The 22,760-nt window shown below is 41.1% G+C and overlaps 1 long non-coding RNA gene across 3 annotated transcripts in view; it reads left to right on the top strand.

The window, feature by feature from the left end:
• Window positions 1-22,760, top strand: part of LOC139037084 (uncharacterized) — a 486,748-nt gene that overhangs the window by 5,053 nt on the left and 458,935 nt on the right. Inside the window, exon 1 of one of the 3 annotated variants that reach the window (XR_011489881.1) lies at window positions 5,583-5,664. The exons of the other annotated variants lie outside the window; for them this stretch is intronic. This is a non-coding gene — a long non-coding RNA (uncharacterized lncRNA). Of the gene's footprint in view, window positions 1-5,582; window positions 5,665-22,760 lie in introns of those variants that run through there. 3 annotated transcript variants of the gene reach the window in all.

Below are 22,760 nucleotides of genomic sequence, written 5' to 3'. Positions count from 1 at the left end.
AGATGGGAATAAGTGGTTCCTAGTCCTAATGAAGTGGTATTAACTTTTGGGAAATAAATCTTTGCAATAAATACAAGCATCTCCTGAGAAACTTGTCAAAATGGAGGTTTGTGATTTGCCTATGAAGATTTTGACTTGGTAACTCTAAGATGGGCTAGGAATTTGTATTTTATTATGCATACCCAGTTGGTTTTGATACAGATAGGCTGTAGACCGTTCTGTGTGAAGCAATCGAGAAATCATTTAGGACCTTGGACAGCTCCAGTTATGCTCGCTCAAGATTTTCAGGACGCAGGACAGCTCCTAGCATCTCTGGCCGCTTACACGGTGGGAGATCAACTTCAGTTCTCTATGGGGCTTGCCCATTTTCCTAGAGAATTAAAAAACCCAGGATCTCTTAAGACTGCACTTTGGGAAATGAAAAGTTTTGCCCCTGGTGGCAAATAAGGAGATGAGGTACATAGTATACCCTGTAATAGAAAATATTCTAACTTCTTAACTTGGAAATTTTGGGGCAGTGAGGGCACATGTAGCCTCCAGAGGATCTTAGACTCTTTTGAGCTTGTGTGAAAAATTGTGAGGAGGATTGTGGACATATATTAATATTTTAGTGGATGGGGAAATTAACTTTGTCTCCATTTGAGGATGGAAATATTCTGGACCAGCTAATTTGTGTACTTTTATATACCACTTATGTACTTTGACAGACCTCTTAAGATTTGCGTGGGTGACTAGAGAATTTTAAGTTCGTCCTTGTTGTTCAAGTACTAGCAGCTATCTATATCACGTTAACTATGACAACATCAGAAAAAACAAGCATGCAAACAATCCTTGAAGGCACCCAACTCTGACATCTCAAGTCGTAACTTGAAGTACTCTCAAGTGTTGTGATGGAGATCTGTTAAAGTTGGTACAGAATTGGATATATCTCATCTTGGCTAATCTGGAAACTTAATATTACTTAAATACTATCTTACTATAGATTAATGTGGGAAATGAGGTCGTTTGGGTGATTAAGAAGGTTTTTTCCCCCTATATATCATTTGATCTTTAGATGTTCTTATCCTTGATGGCTTTACACATATACAAGTCAGTGGCTATGGAGTATTGAATTAGCTATTACTTGCAGTGGGTCAAACTATTTCTTACAAACAAGGTGATGGCTATTAATAGAATTTCAGTTAAAATACATCCCCAAAGCTAACTCTTAATAGTTGGTAAACTATCTCACATTCATCATCTGTGGCCTGTTTGGTGGTAGTTTGTAGATTAATATTCTAATATATGTAAAAAGAAAGTCATTCTCTCAAAGGCCTAGTTGATTTGAATCATCTGTCCTGAAAGGTGCTGTTTTTTGACTATGGAGAAGATGCTTTTGAGTCAGTGCCAATAAGATGAGAGCTGCTCCAGTGGGAGAGGGGAGGCAGAGCTCTGAGGATGCTCATCAGATCCTCAGAGACTAAGGGCATTTGGGGGGGAAGCTTGTCCATGTCTCTGGTGCTTTTCTTTCTCTGAGGAGTAATGAGATAGAAATTATCGACTCAAGGCTTTTAGCAGCTCAGCAAACCTTCTGAATTATCTGTGCTAATTTCGGAGTAAAGATAACCCAGATAGTTTCTTTTCTTGGCTTCTGTGACACCAGCTTCTCATGTTTGATTTGTTACCTCCAGTCTCACTGGATGCTACCTTTTAATCTCTTAACTGGCTATGTCTTCTTTGCTTGACCTCCAGTTTTTTCCTGGGTCCTCTTCTCTAGCTATGCTGTCTCCCTGGTGGATTTCATTTGGTTTCATTATGTTAATACCATCTGCATGCAGATGACTCCAAAATGTTAGTCTCCAGTCTTGACCTTTCCTTGAACTGCAGGCTCATAAATCAAACTGCCTACTTGATGTCATCCTGCCTCCCTGACTTGGATATCTAATAGCATCTTAAATGTAATGGTCCCACACTGTACTCTTTATTCTCATCTTTTCCCTCTCCCTAAACTGTTCTTATCCCAGTTTCTTCTTTGAAAAATGGTACCACCTCTTCCCAGTTTTTAAAGATAAAAACCTGGGGGTCGTTTCACTCTTTTCCTCACTTGTCACATCCAGTTAGTCAGTTACATCTCCAAGATACATCTCCAGTATATTGACTTCTTTCCTTTTCTACAACTATCACCTTCAGGTTAAACAATCAACATCTCTCATCTGGGCCATTTCAGTGGTCTTTTAACTAGCCCCTCAGCTTTTGTTTTTGTTCTACTCTAATCCTTTCTCCAAGCAGCACCCAAAGTAAATGATAAATTGAATCATATCACCTCCCTTCTTAATACTCACCAATGACTTCTCATTGAATTTAGTATACAATTCAGACTTTCTTCTTTCCAAGGTCTTTAAAACCCTACATGATGCCATCATGTGCATTTCCCTAACTCACCTCCTTATATTCTCTCTTGCTTCCTCTGCTCCAGCCATGTCACCTCCTTTCAATTCCTTAAATACAACAAGTTTACCCCTCCCTCAAAGCCTGGGCCCTTATTTTTTCTTTCTGGAACACTCATATTCAAGAACTGTACATGACTGCCTCCTTCTCAATATCCAGGCTTCAGCTCCAATGTTATTTTCACAGAGAGATTGTTTATTCATGACAGAGAAATCATTCACTTATTTTTCCTTCAGTCACTATCTCTCTGGTCTCCTGGCTTCATTTTCTTAGTATTTATCATGTACTGGGTACAGATTTTATGTCACATTTTCAGATAAGCAAAAAAGTGGTAATTTACTGGCTTTTATTGGATTCCCTGCTGGCTCAGATGGTAAAGAATCTGCCTGCAATGCGCGAGACCTGGGTTCAATTCCTGGGTTGGGAAGATCCCCTGGAGGAGGGCATGGCAACCCATTCCAGTATTCTTGCCTGGAGAATCCCATGGACAGAGGAGCCTGGTGGACTATAGTCCATGAGATTGAAAAGAATCAGACACGACTGAGCGATTAAGCATAGCACTGCACAGTAATAATCATAGTAAGCTAACTGCTGTCACAGACAACCTTAAATGTCAATGGCTTAACCCAATAGCGTTGATTCCTGTGCACGGCACAGTCCCAGATAGGGTGGGAGGTTATGGGAGTGGGGCTGGGGAAGGGGTCTCTGCTCTTGTCCACTTCGATCTCTTTGGAGTGGCTGCAGGCTTCTGTCTCTGCTGCCAGCAGTCACTGAGCTTGTCTTGCTACTCTGTCTCCAGTCTGTCCATACCAGGCATCTAGCATCCTTTTTGTTCAAGGCAAGTTGCCTCCCCTGGTCCATCGGTGCTCTCTCAAACAGCTCTGCCCCCTTCCTGAGATTAGGGAAAACCTTCTGATGCTCTCTGCACCATTCTCTGCTGAAGGAGCCCGGTGGGCAAGGTGGGCAGGGATGGCGGGTGGAGGACAGCTGTACATGTTTTTTTCTGTGTGAGCATAGCAGCCTCCCTTCTGTTCTGCTGGGGACACTCCCCTCTGGGTGAGATATTTTGTGAAGCTTTAAGAAATTCTCTGCTCTCATTCTTGACCCTAAATTAGGGGGCTTCATCAACACCCACCTGAAATTTCTTTTCTGAGCGGGGTCAGGAGGAAGGGCCTCTATCTCAGGGACCATCACCAACAATTTTCTCTCTAGCTTTTTTTTTTTTTTAACCAATTTTGAAGCTGTTGCCTTCAACTCCAAAAAGCTTTTGATCTCTCTGTGTGGTGAGAAGACTGACCATCTCAACTCTTCTCTTTCCAAACAGTGTCTATAAATGAACTCTATGCCCTCTTCTTCCAGGCTTTGTCTTCTTGCCATGCAAAGCCAAGCTTTTTGAAATGAAACAAAGCAAGACAATATAATACAAGGCTTTCTTCAAACAGCTTGATTTTAAATACTGTTGTCTCTTCTGTGTATAAAAGAAGTCTGCATGTACACTCAAAGCCACTGAGAACAGTGCCAGTAGAAAGGGACTGCTGCTTCCTAAAGGACACAAGGAAGCAAAGGGTGGAGTTGAGATGGGGTTGGCTGTGGAAACCTCAGTGAGGGTCTTAAAACACTATTTTCCGCTACATCTTGTTGTGTATGAGCTGTCTTCCCCCCAAGAAAATATCTCCGTTAAGAGCAAAGACCTTGACAATTTTGTTTACTTGTGGCCTAAAACTGCTTGTGTGAAGCAAATATTTGTTACCTAAGCAATTTGGCTCAAATTGGAAGGTGGTAATGCACCTCTTGCAATGCAGGAGACCTGGGTTCAATCCCTATGTTGAGAAGATCCCCTGGAGAAGGAAATGACAACCCACTCCAGTATTATTGCCTGGAGAATTCCATGGACAGAGAAGCCTAGAGGGCTACAGTCTGTGGGGTTGCAAAGAGACAGACATGACTGAGTGACTAACAAGCAATTTACTATGACTAATTATTTAATATTTGTTGAATGAATGGAAAAAAAGGCTTTGGTATTTTTCCGAGCTTCGGTTTAGGTTAGAACTTCCATCCACCCATCTCTTCCTTTTTCTGTACTCCTTAAAATGATTTGAATGACCTTGAATTACCAACCTAATTGTGTTGACATGGGAGGAGGAGCTCTTAGCAGACCCTCTCTTTAGATGCAGTCATATAAATACTCTATAAACTGCATTCATGTCCTTTTCTGAACCACAGTTAGCAGGAGGGGCAGCTGGACTGCTAATACAGACCTTAAGAGGGTCCCTTCTAATGATAAGAACTGAAACAAAATGAGGTTTTTTATCCAAAAGTTAATATAATTTAAGAAGATAGAATTAAAATGTACCCACGCATTATTCTGTAACACATTTTCTTCACATTATTTTAACTTCTGTAGCATGAAAATAGTTTGGGCATGGCAGTCATCTTACACAGGTTAGAATGACTTAATAAAATGCCATTATGTATCATTTAAAGGAAGTAAATGCTTTACAAAGTTTGGAGGGAGCAAAAGGAATCTTTTGAGGCTAAGATTTCACTCCCTAGCCACAAGCAGACCCTCACATGCAGCTCTCCCTTCTGCTCTAGGGCCTGCCTCCTAAAGGGCCTGGCTCATGGCCAGCCTTCCCAGGCCAGCCAGCCATCGCCGTTTCTCCATCGCCTTGGCCAGGCGATTCCCTCATCCATTCTTCTACTCTCGGACTCAGCCTGCGTCCCACCTGCTCTTTGATACCCTACTTCTTCCTCCCCGTCAGAGTCAGCTGTTCGGTTTCCAATAGCATGCTTTGTATTCCTCTGCTTAACACGTATTTCATTCCCCCTTGAGTCCAAGTGGGCCAGTGCCTCGTGGTTCTCTCTTCCTGGCCTGCAAGCCTTTTGAAGACACTCCGTTCACCATGCTCCCTGCAGCACTGCGCATGCCACAGTGCTCGGCTATTAACGCTGTCCCTGATCTGATGCTTAGCTGTCACATTCCAGGCACCATCCAGGCCCCTTGTATAGCCAGACAGACAAAGTTCTCTGTTTGTGACTAAACAAAAGCTGCTACTTTTCCCCTTTTCCATTTTTTTTTGCAGCTATCTTTTTAAAAAAAACTTTTTATTTTGTATTGGGGTATAGATGATTAACAAAATGTTGTGATCATTTCAGGTGAATAGGATAACAGGATAACTCCACTTTACCATGTTGTCAGAAGGATAAAATGAGATGAAATGTAAAGCATGGTGGCTGGTAAGTAGTAACCAATCAGTAAACAAAGGCTATTTTTTTTTTTACTTAAAAAAACTTTTTATTTTATGTTGAAGTATAGCAGATTAATAATGTTGTGATAGTTTCAGGTGGACAGCAAAGAAACTCAGTCATGCATAAACATGTATCCATTCTCCCCCAAAATCCCCTTTCAACCAGTCTGCCACTTGACATTGAGCAGAGTTCCCTAAGCTATACAATAGGTCCTTATTGGTTATCCATATAAAATATAGCACCGTGTACATGTCCATCCCAAATTCTCTAACTGCCCTGTCCCCCACCTTTCCCCACAGCAACCACGAGTTTGTTCTCTAAGCCTGTGAGTCTCTTTCTGTTTTGTAAGCTCATTTATATCATTTATATGCAAGTAAATCTTGCATCATCATTTTCAATTAAACAGACAGGTTTTACCTCAATAGGGCAGTGCAAGACATGTTTTTTTCTTGTTTAAATTTTATGCAGGACTTACACAGATGACTTTACTTTTTTTTTTTTTTTTTGACTTTACTTTTTGATTAGTCATCCCTAGATATATCTGGGGTTTCTCAGGTGGCACTAGTGGTAAAGAATCTGCTTGCCAGTACAGCAGACTCAAGAGACATGAGTTTGATCCCTGGGTCAGGAAGATCCCCTGGTGAAGGAAATGGCTACCCACTCCAGTATTCTTGCCTGGAGAATCCCATGGACAGAGGAGTCTGGTGAGCTACAGTCCATGGGGTCACAATGAGTTGGAAATGCTGAGCAAATTTCTCTCCTGTACTCACTGTTCAGAAATGAGGTGAAACCTTTATGCACATGAACACACAGAGACACTTCTTTCAGTTTGGTGGAAGAGGGTAGTGGTGTAAATTAGAATCTGTGTTCACCCTCTGCTATCTTAGTTTGAATTGCTTTATCAGGCAGAGTCCCTTTGGTTATTCATTGGTTACATATTTACTGAGTACCTTCTATGCATAATACTGTTTGTATTTTCTGTATTTACTCTTGGCATAATCTAGCATGAACCGTCCACTTTTGAAGGGATTGATTTCTTGCCAAATACAGCCGTACATCGACTATGGCAACTTCTTAATTAAGGAATTGCCAGTTGCTAAAAAGGACAATCCCTGAAATCTTAGTGGTTGAGCCAACAGGAGTTATTCACATAAGCACACTTCAGGACAGGTATTTTGTGTCGTGGTTCAGGGACCCAGGCTCATTCCATTTTGCGGTTCTGCTATTTCTTTGGGTTTCAGAGTCCTTTGCCATGAGGGCAGGGCAGAAGCTGTGTGGAATATTTTTATAGGCCAGGCCTCCCAGGTGGCACTAGTGGTTAAGAATCTGCCTGCCGGTGCAGGAGATGCAAGAGGGTTAGATCCCTGGGTTGTGAAGATGCCCTGGAGAAGGAAATGGCAACTCACTCCGGTATTCTTGCTTGGAGAATTCCATTGACAGAGGAGCCTGGCAGGCTGCAGTCCATGGGGGTTAAAGAATTGGACTTGACTGAGCATGCATGCTTGCTTTCTTAAACTATAGTACATCATGGCTCACAATCCACACACATGCCTCACTAAGAGGCAAGGGGGAGTGTGATAGAGAATATAGTCTCTGAGCAACCGCTTCCTTGAAACAACACTAGCCATATGGGCTGGGGCATGAATGTTTAGTCTCTTCTGTTATCCAGGGTGAAGGGTGAAGCCAGTGAGGTCTGCCTTCTCAGACCCCAGCTTCTGGTATCTGTTCCTCTTGTCTCCCTCCATGATCCTCCTTTCACTTCCTCCCAGGCCCTGTAGGTGCCCAGTCATCTGTCCTTCATCTGAAACTACTCTTAGGAAGGAAGTGATGGTTCTACTAAAGTCTCAGTGACAGGCGAGGCTCCATCTAAGGCTGCTTGCTTTTTAACAGAAGAAAGACTCTGTTTGATATAAGTAGAAAAATATGAGGCTCAAATAAGAATAAGAAGGCATGTGAGGTATTTTGGGGGAACAAGAAGCATGCAGTCCCTAAAATTAAACCACATGTTATATCTAACCGTGTCTTTCTACGCAACCCCCCAAAACCACAGGGCTCTGAAGCTTGGGATAGGTTTCTTTATTCTTTTGTTTAATTTGGAAGCTTTCCATAAAGACAGGCAGTGATGGGCTAAATTGTGTACCCACCCCCTGGCCTTAATGCATATGTTGGAGTTTTGACTCCAGGTATCCAGAATGTGACTGTTTGGAGATAGGGTCTTAAGAGGTGATTGCGTTAAAATGAGGGTGCTAAGGGATGTTCTGGTTCTAATCCAGTCTCACTGGTGTCCTTGTAAGAATGGGGAGAGCGGGACCCACAGAGCGCCCACAGGGTGTGTGCACCAAGGGAATACCACATGAGGACACAGCAAGAGGGCAGCCGCCCGCGAGTCAGAAAGACAGGGCTCAGAAGAATCCCAGCTGGCCAATACCTTGATCTTGGACTTCAGTCTCTAGAACTGTGAGAAATAAATTTCTATTGTTTTAAAGCCACCCAGTCTGGGGGTTCCCCTGGTGGCTCTGTGATAAAGAATCTGCCTGCCAGTGCAGGAGACACTTGATCGATCCTTGGTCCAGGGAGATCCCATATGCCGAGGAGCAGCTAAGCCTGTGTGCCACAACTAACAGCCTGTGATCTAGAGCCTGGGAACTGCAACTACTGAACCCATGGGCTGCAACTACTGAAGCCTGTGTGCTGGAGAGCCCATACTCTGCAACCAGAGAAGCCACTGCAATTAGAAGTACTGCAACTAGAGAAAAGCTGTGAGCAATGAAGACCCAGCACAGCCAAAAAGAAATCAATGATTTCAAAGTTGTTTAAAAAAAGGATTTAAAGCCACCTGATCTGAGCTATGTTATTATTGCAACCCGAGAAAACCAGTACATGGATTCCCCCATGTTGTACGTGGATCGGTGTTTTTAGGTGTGATAGGCAGCTAGGAGGAGGTTTGGGAGCAAGGATCCTTGGCTACAAAGGAATCACAGATGAGCGAAAGAGCTTAACAACCGAGAGTGAATGGATTCCATGTTTCCTTGAGAAGTCCAGGGTGTAATCTGTTACATAGTCTCCAGAATAGTGAACTGGTGGTGCCAGCTCTGAATTAACAATTCTAAAACATGCTCAGATAAATTTGTGCTTATTTCCATTTGTGTGTCTATGGACTGATTTAAGTTACATGTGTGTAATGGAAGATTCCTGCAAAATGCTTTAACACATGGAAAAGAGAAATTCTGGATAAATATTAGTCAAAAACTTCTTGCTCTTGTTGTTCAGTTGCTCAGTCATGTCTGACTCTTTCCGACCCCAAGGGCTGTAGCACACGAGGCTTCCCTGTTCTTCACCATCTCCCGGAGCTTGCTCACACTCATGTCCATTGAGTCGATGATGCCATCCAACCATCTCATTCTCTGTTGCCCCCTTCTCCTCCTGCCCTCAATCTTTCCCAGCATCAGGCTCTTTTCCAATGAGCTGGCTCTTTGCATGAGGTGGCCAAAGCATTAGAGCTTCAGCATCAGCAACAGTACCCAGCTAGCAATATGTAACTGGCTGATTCAGAGTTAAGGTGGCCCTGTGGTCAGCACAGTCAGTCTGGAGCCTTGGACTGCCTTTTTTTTCTGCCTGAGTAGGGATAGCCTCCAGTCTTTGTTCCCTCTTGGCTTCTGAAACTCAGCAATTGCCAACGTATTTTTTTAGCACCCAGAGCTGAGTTCACGGCTTGGAAATGCCCTAGGGCCTGCCAATGCTGGGTTGGCCAAGTGTTTCTCCTTTCTTGCAGATGCATCAGTGGCTTTGGGGCCTTTTCCAGGAAACAGTGTTCAGAATTCAAACCCAATCACAAATCCCCTGTGGGTGAACAGGAGAAAGCAGGCATCTGGCATCCAGAGATAGGAAACAGAAGCGACATTGTGCTGTCAAGCTGCTTTCCACAGTGCTTTGTTAGAATTCAGTTCTCTTTATCTTAAGAACCAGTCATGAGCTGCTTAATTTGAGATTTTTGGAAAGCAAATCATCCTTTTGGCAAAAAGGGGGAAAATGTGTCAACCATCTGGCTAAATCAAAGGCTTCAGCACTGGGGAGGGAGCTTGCGCATGGAAAGGTGGCAGTGTAGGGGGGAGGAAGAGCCCTGGACTGGGCTTCTGGTTCACCACCCTGCCTCCAGCTGCTGACATGTCCTGGCTAATCACTTAACCTTGTATTTTCTTCACCTGTTGGAACAGCGTGAGTCTCGGTGGTGCTGAGCCATTAGGAGACTTTGCTAACCCCATGTAAGCTGTTTGCCACCACTTATATGCAAAGAGCCTAAGACAAAAAGGCTTCTTTTCTGTCCATAGCTGGGATTCCAGCATTTATAGACTTGTCTGATGGGGATTGATGTTTGTGCACATGTGTCTGACCGAAGTCCTATTCTAGGGGATTGAGGGAAGCCACTGTAGGAGAACTCAGCACAAGGGGCTGGGCAAGGAGAACTTGATTTTAAAATGAGACATGAGTGTCTGGGACAATATGGCAGCAAAATCTTGAGTTCATCTAGACCATCCTACCACAAAGGGGTTTTGTTTGTGAATTTTTAAGTGCTGTATTGGGATGTCCCTGGTGGTTCAGTGATTACGAATCTGCCTGTCAGTACAGGGGACAAGGATTCAATCCCTGGTCTGAGAACTAGGATTCCACATGTCTCAGGGCAGCTATGCCCACGAGCCACAACTACTGAAGCCTGCACATCCTAGAGCCCATGCACTGCAACAAGAAAGGCCACCACAATCAGAGGCCTGCACGCTGCAACTAGAGAAAGCCTGCAGATAGCAGTGAAGAGCTAGTGGAACCAAAAATGAATAAATCAATAAAGTGCTATATCAATAAATACTTGCTGGGGACGCTTCCTCCCACAGCCAGGTGTGACACAGAAGGAACAATACCCTTCTCATTAGGGTGTGCTCTTCCAAGGTGCAGGGCCAACTCTTAAGTCCATGACATCATCATAGGACGGGAACCGTGGCAGTGGCCATGATCACAGAGCTAAGTCATGATTACATATAAGCATCCTGAAAATTACAGGGAAGACTTGAAGGAGGGTAACCTATACAAGGTAAGACTTCCTGTCAACAGAAAGAGGCTTGGAGTGTTTGAAGTTTCAGTTCAGTTCAGTCATTCAGTCATGTCCAACTCTTTGTGACCCCATGGACTGCAGCACACCAGGCTTCCCTGTCCATCACCAACTCCCAGAGCCTACTCAAACTCATGTCCTTTGCATCAGTGATGCCATCCAACCATCTCATAGTCTGTCATCCCCTTCTCCTCTTGCCTTCAATCTTTCCCAGCATCAAGGTCTTTTCCAAAGAGTTGGTTCTTTGCATCAGGTGGCCAAAGTACTGGAGTTTCAGCTTCAACATCAGTCCTTCCAATGAATATTCAGGACTGATTTCCTTTAAGATTGACTGGTTGGATATCCTTGCAGCCCAAGGGACTCTCAAGAATCTTCTCTGACTCCACATCAATACTTCATCAATACTTCAGTGCTCAGCTTTCTTTATAGTCCAACTCTCACAATCATACATGACTACTGGAAAAACCATAGCTTTCACTAGACAGACCTTTGTTGGCAAAGTCATGTCTCTGCTTTTTAATATGCTGTCTAGGTTGGTCATAGCTTTTATTCCAAGGAGCAAGTGTCTTTTATTTTCATGGCTGCAGTCACCATCTGCAGTGATTTTGGAGCCCCCCAAAAATAAAATTTCTCACTGTTTCCATTGTTTCCCCATCTATTTGCCATGAAGTGATGGGACCAGATGCCATGATCTTAGTTTTCTGAATGTTGAGTTTTAAGCCAACTTTTTCATTCTCCTCTTTCACTTTCATCAAGAGGCTCTTTAGTTCTTCTTCTCTTTCTGCCATAAGGGTGGTGTCATCTGCGTATCTGAGGTTATTGATATTTCTCCCGGCAAACTTGTTTCTAGCTTCTGCTTCATCCAACCCAGTGTTTCTCATGATGTACTCTGCATATAAGTTAAATAAGCAGGGTGACAATATGCAGCCTTGATGTACTCCCAGCTTTGGAACCAGTCTGTTGTTCCATGTCCAGTTCTAACTGTTGCTTCTTGACCTGCATACAGATTTCTCAGGAGGCAGGTCAGGTGGTCTGGTATTCCCATTTCTTTCAGAATTTTCCACAGTTTATTGTGATCCACACAGTCAAATGCTTTGGCATAGTAAATAAAGCAAAAGTAGATGTTTTTCTGGAACTCTTGCTTTTTCAATGATCCAACAGATGTTGGCAATTTGATCTCTAGTTCCTCTGCCATTTCTAAGTCCAGCTTGAACATCTGGAAGTTCTGGTTCATGTATTGTTGAAGCCTGGCTTGGAGAATTTTGAGCATTACTTTGCTAGCATGTGAAATGAGTGCAATTGTGTGGTAGTTTGAATAGTCTTTGGCATTGCCTTTCTTTGGGATTAAGTTTAGGTGGATTAAAACATTCAGCTTCCATGTAAGGGGCTGTGTTCAAAACATGATTTTTGAACTCAGTTCTAGTTCTCATCTTCAGTATATCTCAGAACCCGAGGACAATCCAAAGAAATCCTCACAATGATCACAATAATAGAGATAACTATTATTTGTTGAGTCACTTACCTTGTGCCAGATGCTGTGATGAGTGACATTCACAGTGAATCTGAAGGGTAGGTGGCAGCACACCCAGTTTAAGATGAAGAATCTGGAGAGAAGTTGATTTCTCAGACTTAGACAGTGAGCGGTGGTATTCAGATATGTCTGCTCCCAGATCTTATGCTCTCTCTACTCTACCACAGCACAACAAGAGATGCTTTAGAATGGCCTTTTCACCGTGTTTGACTGGATGCTCAGAAGTTGTGGCCATCCTCAGACAGCTACCATGTCAGAACCCTGAGCTGAGAATCTCAGTGACAGAGACGAGCCAGGGTGAGCCACCGCGCAACCTTGCCATCATCCGTGAGGCCACGCTGCAGGCTCTGTGGCACTGCTCTGGGGCAGGGAGCAGGGGGAAGTGCCCCCACTGAATTGTATTTCTGAGCACTTTTGTCATCATGCCTGGACTTAAGTGAAGTGGTGAAATGGAAAGAAAATAATAACAACAGTGACAATGACAAAAATAACATCTAGCATTTATCCAATATCATTACATGCTAAGAACTGAGCAAAACACCTTATCAGTCTCTTAATTCTTACACCTTCATGAGTTGATTGCTAATATCATTATTTTAAAATTGAGGAAACAGAGGCTCAGGGAGATGAAACCAGGTTGTTTGATGATACAGTGTATAAGTGGGAGGCAGGCCCACACCTGAGCCCAGGTGAGTGAAACTCCAAAGGTCTGGTGCAGAAACACTGTCATGAGCATTTCTCTAGAGCTACTATGTTTGGTGCCCTCTTCTCCCCGTTCTGAATCACCCACATCTCCCTCTTACTCCATATGTGGGACTTTTTCCCTCACCCCTGAAAGATCACTGGGCTCTAGTGAAACTCCAACTCTTTCCTCCCTAGTTATAACCCTGTGGGAGGGACTGTTTTCAGTTGCTTGCACTTTAGAGCTGCAGAGGAAACAGTTGATATATTTTGGTATTGTTTTAAAATGTTTCTGCTATCATCACTGTTTATATTTACTCATACAGTAATTGGTCACAGAAAAAAAAAGCAGGTGATTTTTTTGTAACCCCAAGAGGAGCTGAATAGCTTTTATCTTGGTTGATATAACTATAATAAGCTCAGTGAAGTCATTGTGGGTTAAATATTACAAAATGCAATTTCCTATAGCAAATAAACAGTGATTGGTAAATGTAATTTCCTACAATTGGCAGTTCAGTGAGTTTTATAGTTAGAGTTTCAAGGTTAGAGGTTGTATAATAATTAACGATTATAGTTAACACCAAAAGCCCACAAGACACCTTTGTGTACGAACTACTGAATTTTATGGTGACAAAATATAGAAAAAGTATAAATCTGACAAAAAAGCATCCTCTCCCTCCAATCTAGCTGATGTTTGTATTCTTAGTGGCTTCAAGTTAAGTGACTGGTAAATATTTTCCAGTTCTTTCCTTATCTATATAACAAAGTGTAATTATTAGCTGTGTACAGAGTATTCTCAAAGTCTCATGTCAACTTCTTAATCTCCCAAAGTTCTTCTATTAAAAAATTTGTGGCCTTTAGAAAACATTTTATTTTTATTTTCTCCCCAGCTTGTCGAGATATAGTTAACATATAATTTTGTGTAAGCTTACGGTTTGCAACATATATTTGATATATATATATATATATATATATATATATTATAAATGATTACCACAATAAAGGTTAGTAAAACCCCTTCATCACCTCAAATAATTACCTTTTTCTGTGGTGAGAACGTTTAAGATCTACTCTTTTAGCAACGTTCAAGTACATAATACGGTATTGTTAATTATAGTCACCAAGTTGTACCTAAGGTTTAATTTTAGTCAGTGGTTCATTAAAGAACTTAGAGTCTTTAATTTTTATTTCTGTAATATAAATTTAAAAAACATTTTTACTTGCTTCTTGTTGAGAAACAATAACTTTGATCCCCAGATAAAGGAGTTTTGAGAATGACCCAAGGAGAAGTATTATTATTTTTCTGTGGCAGGACAGGGAATGACTTCTCTTATGGCTTCTGAAATCATGATATCCAGAGGTCCTTCCTGATGCTGATCATGCAATATGAGTAGTGTTTTCTCAAAGCTGAAACGCTGTGAACAGAGAGCGCTGTGACTATGAGCAGAGGTTGGGAACATAAACGATGGTGTGCATCGGGTTCACCATAAGGTTGCGTGAGCCAGAAGATGAAGCAGGGGACTACTATGTCCCAGGAGAGTGTGCATACAGGCTTGAGTTTCTTGATACTTTACTCCTTTAATATACTGTAAAAAACTACATTGATTGTGTGATCTAGACACTTTGCTAATATTATGGATATAAAAGTAAGTATCCTCAAGTGATTTACAGTTTAATGGGGGAAAATAGATAATTATTAATAAGTGAGCAGTTATGAAAAGATGTGCAAAGTGTCATGATACAGAAGGTTTATGATACTGGGAGAACAAAGCAGGGGCATTCAAGCCTCATCAAATGAAGTTCAGGAAGTAGCATTATCTGAGCTCTGATGAATGAGAAGAAGGTTGCCAGTTGAGGGAGGAGTTGAGAGATGGGGGTTCCGTACAGTGAGTTCTTGTCTGAAGTCCTAAGAGCAAAAGATAACCTCCTGGTCATCAGGAGGAAGTAGCTGTTGGGTGTGACATAGGGAAGGGAGAAGGAGGTTAGGCTGGAGAGATAGATTGGGCCCCATCAGAGGCCATGGTAATGTTAGACTTCATTTGAAAGATGCTGAACAATTACTGAAGGGTTTTAAGATAGAAAATGGTGTGGTGAGAGTCCCATTTTAGAAGATCTCAATAAGACTCAAGTCTTGAAAGACTGGATTGGAAGGGGCACAGTTAGGGGCAGAGAAACCAGTTAGGAAACAACTGCAGATTTCCAGTTGATAAATGTTGGGGGTCTGGACCAAGGCAGTGTCACTGGAAATGAAGATAGTTTGAAGGACTTTGAGAAGGTGAAATAGATGTGGTGAGAAATTCAATGTGGATGTGGGGAAGGAGAATAGCCAAGGGTGGCTGGTCTATGAAAGTGTCATATACATATTCAAGTCCGAGGCAGGAGGATAACAGTTCAGTTTTGGACTTGCTGAATTTGGGTCCTAGTGGGACAAGTGGGATTGTTGAGTAGGAGGTGGGTTCATGGGTTTGGAGCTTGAGAGAGTGGTGTGGGCAGGTGATATAGATGGTAACTGAAATAATGGGAGAAAGTGGTGTGGGCAAGTGATATAAATGGTAACTGAAATAAGGGGAGAGAGTGATGTGGGCAGGTGAGATAAATGGTAACTAAAATAATGGGAGAGTGTATGAAGGGGAAAAGAGAAGTGAGTCTACGGAATGAACATTTGGGTGACAGGCAGAAGAAGAGGAAGGTCCTGTGATTAGAGGGTAGGAGGAAAACCACGGGAGCCTGGGCTATGGGAAAGTGTTCAGTAAGGGAGCGGTTAACAGTATCAAATGATAAGGATGGCTCAACTAAAATAAGGAGTGGAGAGTGCCGGTAAGCGTCAGTACAGTCGTAGACATCGGCATCTCTGGTAAGAGCAGTTAAAAGTGCACTGATGGGCCAGATGCCAGATTCTTTTGGGATGAGTGGTAAGAAGGAGAGGAAATGGAGGCAGGGAGTGTAAGCACACTCCTCAGGAGGAGAAGGACTATATCTGAAGAGGCCACAGGGCTAAAGGAGCATATTTTACCTCTTAATGGGAAGCAGCCGGTAGATGAGAAAGTTTGAAGATGTAGGAAAGAGATGGGATAATCAATAAAATGAAGTGAAGCTGGGTGGTATCCAGAAGCCAAGGGGTGGGTCTGGTCTAAAGCAAGGCAAACCTTTGTACAGTGAGTATGAAGGAGGCAGATATGAATACAGATGTGAGCATTTTGCAGATGTGGGAGCCAGAAGTTGTGAAATGCAAGTGAGAGTGGTAGTCTTTGGTAGTCTTCTACTTGTGGGTTAACGTTAAAGAACATACCTCCTTATTTCTTTTCATGCACTTCATGAAATATTGTCAGAGATGCTATCAATGAGCTTTCTTATGATGCTTATCTTTTGTTGCTTTTGCTGTTGAAGCAGATTCTCCTGATTAAGAAAATGAGGTGGGAGAACTCTGTAAGCAATAACCCCTTAGTTCTAAGTGAAAAAAGTTAAGGGTCTTGGCAAATCCCGGGATTATGGCAGTTAATATATGGCCTTCCAGGCTGGCTGGCCCTCCGTTGGCTGCCAGCTTAGTTTAACACCTGCTAGGATGTCAATCATATGGGCTAAAGTAGACTGCAACCGCTGACACTCTCCTAACCTTCTACCATTTAGCTTTAGCCAGAACATCTTAAAGATCCATTAAGACAATACTTTTAAAAGCTCTTTGAAAACTGTAGATAATTAGAAATATAATGGCGTTAGATGATTGTGTGAGGCAATATGAAGTGGTAGAAAACAGTTATATAGGAATTACTTGTATGATTTTGTTTGGGTTCCTTAACCTCACTGAAACCCTTCACATTGAGCTTCTCACTTCTAAAGTAGACTTTTCCTACCAGCCATGTAGAATTATTGTCAGTGTTTAAGGCAGTGGTTTTCAGTGTGGCTGATCTTGTCCATTGGGAGTAATTTTGGAGTGAGCAGGACACATTTTAGTTGTAATAATGGGGAAATGGTGGTCTTTGGTGGGCTGGAAAGATTCAGGAATTTTGAGCATCTCACATGCATTTGATGATCCACAAAGAATTTTTCTAGATTGAATGGTAGTTGCATGTTTAGTTTTTTTGAGAAAATGTTTTCCAGAGTCTATATCATTTTACTTTTTCAGTAGCAGTGTATGAATGATTCAGTTTCTCTACCGTCTTGTCAGCATTAGATGTTTTTACTATTTCTTATTTTAGTCATTCTGATAGGTGTGTAAAGATATCTAACTGTAGTGTTAATTTACATTTCCTTAGTGGTTAGTGATGTGAAAATCTTTTTGTGTGCTTATTTGCCGTCTGTGTGTCTTCCTTGGTACTATCAAATTCTGCTTTTGTTCTGTCCCACAAATTTTGTCATATCGTATTTTCATTTCTGCTCAAATATAGTTTTTCATTTTCCATGAGGTTCCTCTTTGACCTATAAATTATTTACCAGTGTGTTGTTTAGTTTCCAAGTGTTTTGAGATTTTCCTGTTATATTGGTTATTGATTTCTAGTTTAATTCTATTTGGGTCACAGAACACAGTCTATATCATTTTAATTCTTTTAAATTTGTTGAGGTTCATTTTATGAGCCAGGATAAGGTCTATTTTGGCATATGTTCTGTGGACACTTGAAAAGGATGTGTATTCTGCTGCTGTTGGGTAGAGTGTTCTATAAATGTTGATTATATTGTTGGTTACTGGTAATGTTGAGTTCTTATTTATCCTTGCTGATTTTTTGTCTAGATGTACTAGCAATTGTTGATTGAGTGGTGTAGAAGTCTCTAGATATACTTGAGGTATTGTCTGTTTTTGCACAAAGTCAATCAGTTTTTGTTTTACATATTTGGCAGCTGTGTTGTTTGGTATGTTTACATTTAGGATTGCTATGTTTTATTGGTTGATTGATCCTTTTAAACATTGCATAATGTCCCTGTCTGACTTTGGTAATTTTTTTTGCTTTGAAATCAGCTTTATCTGATATCAAAACAGCCACTTCATCTTTCTTTTGATTAGTATCTTGCATGTGTTGCCTTAAAGGTCCAGGAACAAGTGATGAGAATGAAAACAGAACACGAAATCTGGTGCAGTGGGTCAGGGGACCTGCAGCTTCTATTGGGCTGAGGTGCAGAGTCCACTCTGAGTCCAGCTTTTATTCCTAATTGCAGACTACAAAGCTTTCTTTGATCCAAGACACTACATTGACATAGTCCAGATCTCCTTGTTTTTACCCCAGGCCATTCCCTTCTGGGATAGTCTTGGGAACAATCAGCAGGTGTGTAGGCAGTGTTCATACCTAATGCCAACTCGGTGTTCCAAGGTCCATGCTTTCATGATCCCAGTCATACTCCCTTCTGGGTCTGGCATTGGGGTCTGTAGTATATGTGCTCTCGAAGCGAGCACTGGTGTTGGGGTCTGTAAGAAGGCTATTATTGTAAGAAAAACATGAAAGTAGTCATCAACACAGTTTCCTGATATATGCTGTTTTTCTAGGTGCTATTTCTATGAAATTTCTCAAGGCTGTGAAAGTGCATTATTAGAAATTCCCACTACATTCGTGATGTATTTTTCCCATCCTTTGACTTTCAGCCTTTTACTTTCAATCATACTGTTTATATTTAATGTAATTATTATAATGCTAAGTTTAAACCTGTCATTTTTTCTTTTGCTTTCTGTTCTTCCTCTGTGTTTAAAATTTTTTGTTTCTTTGTTATTTTGTCCTGCCTTCCTGTGGGTTATTTGAACATTTTGTAGAATTCCATTTTGATTTAGTGTCCTTAAGTGTTCCTCTCTGTAGAGTGTTTTTAGTGTTGTTTAGGTATGATGTCACACACACACACACACACACACACACACACACACATCATAGTCTGCTGGTGTCATCATTTTGCCAGTTTCACATGAGGTATAAAAGCACACCTTTATGCCCCTTCCTTTACACCCCTTCTCCTCCTATTTATAATGAAATGAAAGTTGCAGGTTAGTCACTTAGTCACGTCTGACCCTTTGCAACCCCATGGACTGTAGCCTGTCGGACTCCTCTGTCCATGGAATTCTCCAGGCAAGAGTACATGTAAATCCATGGCTGATTCATGTCATGTTTTTGTATGACAAAAACCACTACAATATTGTAAAATAATTAGCCTCCAACTAATAAAAAAAAAATGAAAAAAAAAAAAAAAAGAATACTGGAGTGGGTAGCCATTTCCTTCTCCAGGGGATCTTCCTGACCCAGAGATTGAACCCGGGTCTCCTGCATTGCAGGGGGATTCTTTGCTGTCTAAGCCAGCAGGGAAGCCCTATTTAGAATAAAGATGTCTTAAGTATTTCCTCTGTATGCATTTAGAACCATATCAGACAGTATTATAATTTGTGCTTCAACCATCAAATAGAACTTAGAAAACTCAAAAGTAGAAGGAAAGAGGTTGTATTTACCTATATTTTTGCTTACTATGTTTTTTCAAAGGGTGTTTCTTCACCCTTCAGGAGAAAGACAAGGTGAAAAACATGTAACTCATCAAAGATAGTGACTAAACCTGAAATAATTTTTTTCTCGGAAGCTGCCATTTCCCTCAGGATTTCTCACTGGATCATGTAATTCATGTTTTTATATGCTGTGTGGGGATTTGGCTTTCTGTTTATGGAGTTTGGATAAATACAACCAGGCTACGCACTTAGCTAGTGTCTCAGCAGGCGCCAGAGAGACAAGTTCGTCAAATGTAAATTAACATATATAATCTAAACATACTTACAGTAACTGGTTTAATATGTGCCCTGTTGACTAAGAAGTCTCCAAGGTAATAAATATTGAATGCTTGGGAACAGAAATATAAACTCCAGCTAAAAATTTAGCTCCTGTCTCTTTGGGCAAAGAGGCAAAGTGGTGTTTTGCTATTTCTTTTAAAAAACTCTGGATGATTAGCTAGATAAAGAAACATAAAAATGGTATGATCTCTTTTAGTTGAATTCTCATTAAAGAGAAGTTTGTTTAAGAATAAAAAATGAGTATATTAGTTCATTTTAGGATAATTATATGTAGGTGTCATATATGTATATGTAGTTATCATATATGCATTGAAATATATTTCAATAAGTGAACTCACTTCTTTTGAATAATTGGCTCAGTGCTATAGAGAAACTCTGGAGGAGGAAATGGAAACCCACTCTAGTATTCTTGCCTGGAAAATCCCATGGACAAAGAAGTCTGGCAGGCTACAAACCATTGGGTTGCAAAGAGTTGGACATGACTTAATGACTAAATAATAGAGAAACCCAGTCTATTTATCTATTTATTTATTATCAAGATATAATTGATATATAACATTGTATTAGTTTTAGGCATACAACATAATTATTTAATATATGTATATATTCAAAATACATATTTCTTGTGGCGAGAACTTTTGCCATCTACACTCTTAGTAAATTTCAATTATACAGTACAGACTTGTTCACTATAGTCACCATGAGTATTTTATCTCCAGGACATATTTATAGAAATTGTGTTAATAACTAAAAATGTTTGAAGTATGGAAGATATGAATGGATGTACAGTGTTTATACTTTGAAGAACTAATAATGATTAAGACTATCAACCTAGACAGCATATTAAAAAGCATAGATGTTACTTTGCCAACAAAGATCTGTCTAGTCAAAGCTATGGTTTTTCCAGTAGTCATGTATAGATGTGAGAGTTGGACTATAAAGAAAGCTGAGTGCTGAAGAATTGATGCTTTTGAATTGTGATGTTAGAGAAGACTCTTGAGAGTCTCTTGGACTGCAAAGAGATCCAACCAGTCCATCCTAAAGGAATTCCATAGTCAGTCCTGACTATTCATTGGAAGGACTGATGTTGAAGCTGAAACTCCAGTACTTTGGCCACCTGATGCGAAGAGCTGACTCATTTGAAAAGACCCTGATGCTGGGAAAGATTGAAGGTGGGAAGAGAAGGGGACGACAGAGGATGAGATGGTAGGATGGCATCACTGACTCAGTGGACATGAGTTTGAGTAAACTCGGGGAGTTGGTGATGGACACGGAGGCCTGGCATGAGGCAGTTCATGGGGTCACAAAGAGTTGGACATGACTGAACAACTGAACTGAACTGAACTGAAGACTATGAATGAGAAATCCTGACACATTGGCTTTAAGGAAAAGACCAGAGAATTGTCATTGTTAGGCTCAATGTTGACATGCAAGGAAGTGTCTCAAATATTGTTATTTTGTTACTCAAAGTAATATTTTCAGTTATCAGGTTAGTGCCATTAATTTGCCAAGAAAGCCTTTCTTTTTATATTTACAGCAAAATCAAACCTTAAATTAGAGTATATTTGAATCAAAGACTCTCAACAGTGGCATGATTGACATTTTGGGTTGGGTGATTCTTTATCATGGGGGCTGCCCTGTACAATGCAGAGCGTCCTACAATGCATTGTCCATAGTGTCCTCTACCTAGTAGATTTCAGTATCAACCTCTCCTGCCCACCCCTCCCCCCATCCCGGGAGTGACAAGTAAGAATGTCTGCAAGCATTGCTAAATACCCTTTGGGGACAAATTTGTTTCTGTTTGAGGACCATTGGTCTAAATTATTGGAAAATTCAAAATAGTGCAGTTAAAATGTAGAACATCGATTCTACAATGAACATGAAAGGAAAGGTGTCTTTAATTCAGAGTCAATGATGTCTATATAGAACACGCTTGACAGCATCTGGGGATCTCCATTTTCATGCTCATCCAAGGTATGAATTTGGGTGACCATAGCAGATTATTTGGATTACATATACTTCCATTGTCCTCTTTTCCCTGGCTTGGTTTTGTAGATTACCTGTCTGGTTCACGATAACTGAGAGCAGAGTGTACCCCATTGTATTCAACATAACAGTTCAAGGATGTCCATGTTGGCTACATACATTGTTGATTTAATTACTGTGGCTTTGAATAAAGAGTTTGGCCTTCTTCTTTCTGAATAAATGCTTTATTGACCTTTTCCACATAGCTCTTCATCACCTTAATTGCACACTCACTAATTTCAAAAAGACTAATTCCCCTCTAAAGGCTAATAATTTCAATAAACTGTTTTGATCGAGGTAGGATTTGTAAGTCTTTGCCAGTTGGGCTAATTGTTCATTCAAGGCTTTTAATTGTTCCCTGACAAATTTATTTTTAAGAAGCATCTGAACTAGCCTTTCTTTTGCCCATGAGGTGGTTGGCAACTTCCCAAAATAAGCAGGGCTTGACATCTGGTATGTGGTACTTAGTACACTGGAGATTTTTGCCATCTCTTTGATATTACTCATTGTTCCCTTTACCTCTTTAGGCCAAGCTTTGTTCCTCTTGGGATGCTCCTTGATTTTTAACCTAGGCCAGTAACACAACTTCAGGAGCCCAAGTGAGGCCTAGGGCAGTGAAAGCCATCAACTTTTGTTTTTGCTGGGTCTAGTTGAATCATTTTGAGGTAGACTAAGAAAATGACCAGTGTGGGACATGTTCAGTCAAAGGTTTGAGTGCATAGAGGGTGCTTCGGAGAGGTTTTGGTCTGCGTGGGACTGAGGGGCTTTCTAGAACATGATGCTTTCACTGCTAAAGTCAGGAAAGTCCCAAGCAAATTGGAATGAGTTGGTCATACTAGGAACACTACTGTAATCCTGGTGTCTCAGGATTTAGCAGCCTGCAAAGCAACATATGACCACATAGTCATCAATGCCTGAAAAATGGATAGCTTTGAGCTCAAACATCATGACTGCAAGAAGTTAGTCCCTTGACTGTCTCCCAGATTTTTCTAGGAGTCTTC

This window comes from Odocoileus virginianus, chromosome 2 (assembly GCF_023699985.2).
Source record: "Odocoileus virginianus isolate 20LAN1187 ecotype Illinois chromosome 2, Ovbor_1.2, whole genome shotgun sequence".
Lineage (NCBI taxonomy): Eukaryota > Metazoa > Chordata > Mammalia > Artiodactyla > Cervidae > Odocoileus > Odocoileus virginianus.
This window is presented reverse-complemented; position numbering and strand designations above follow the sequence as displayed.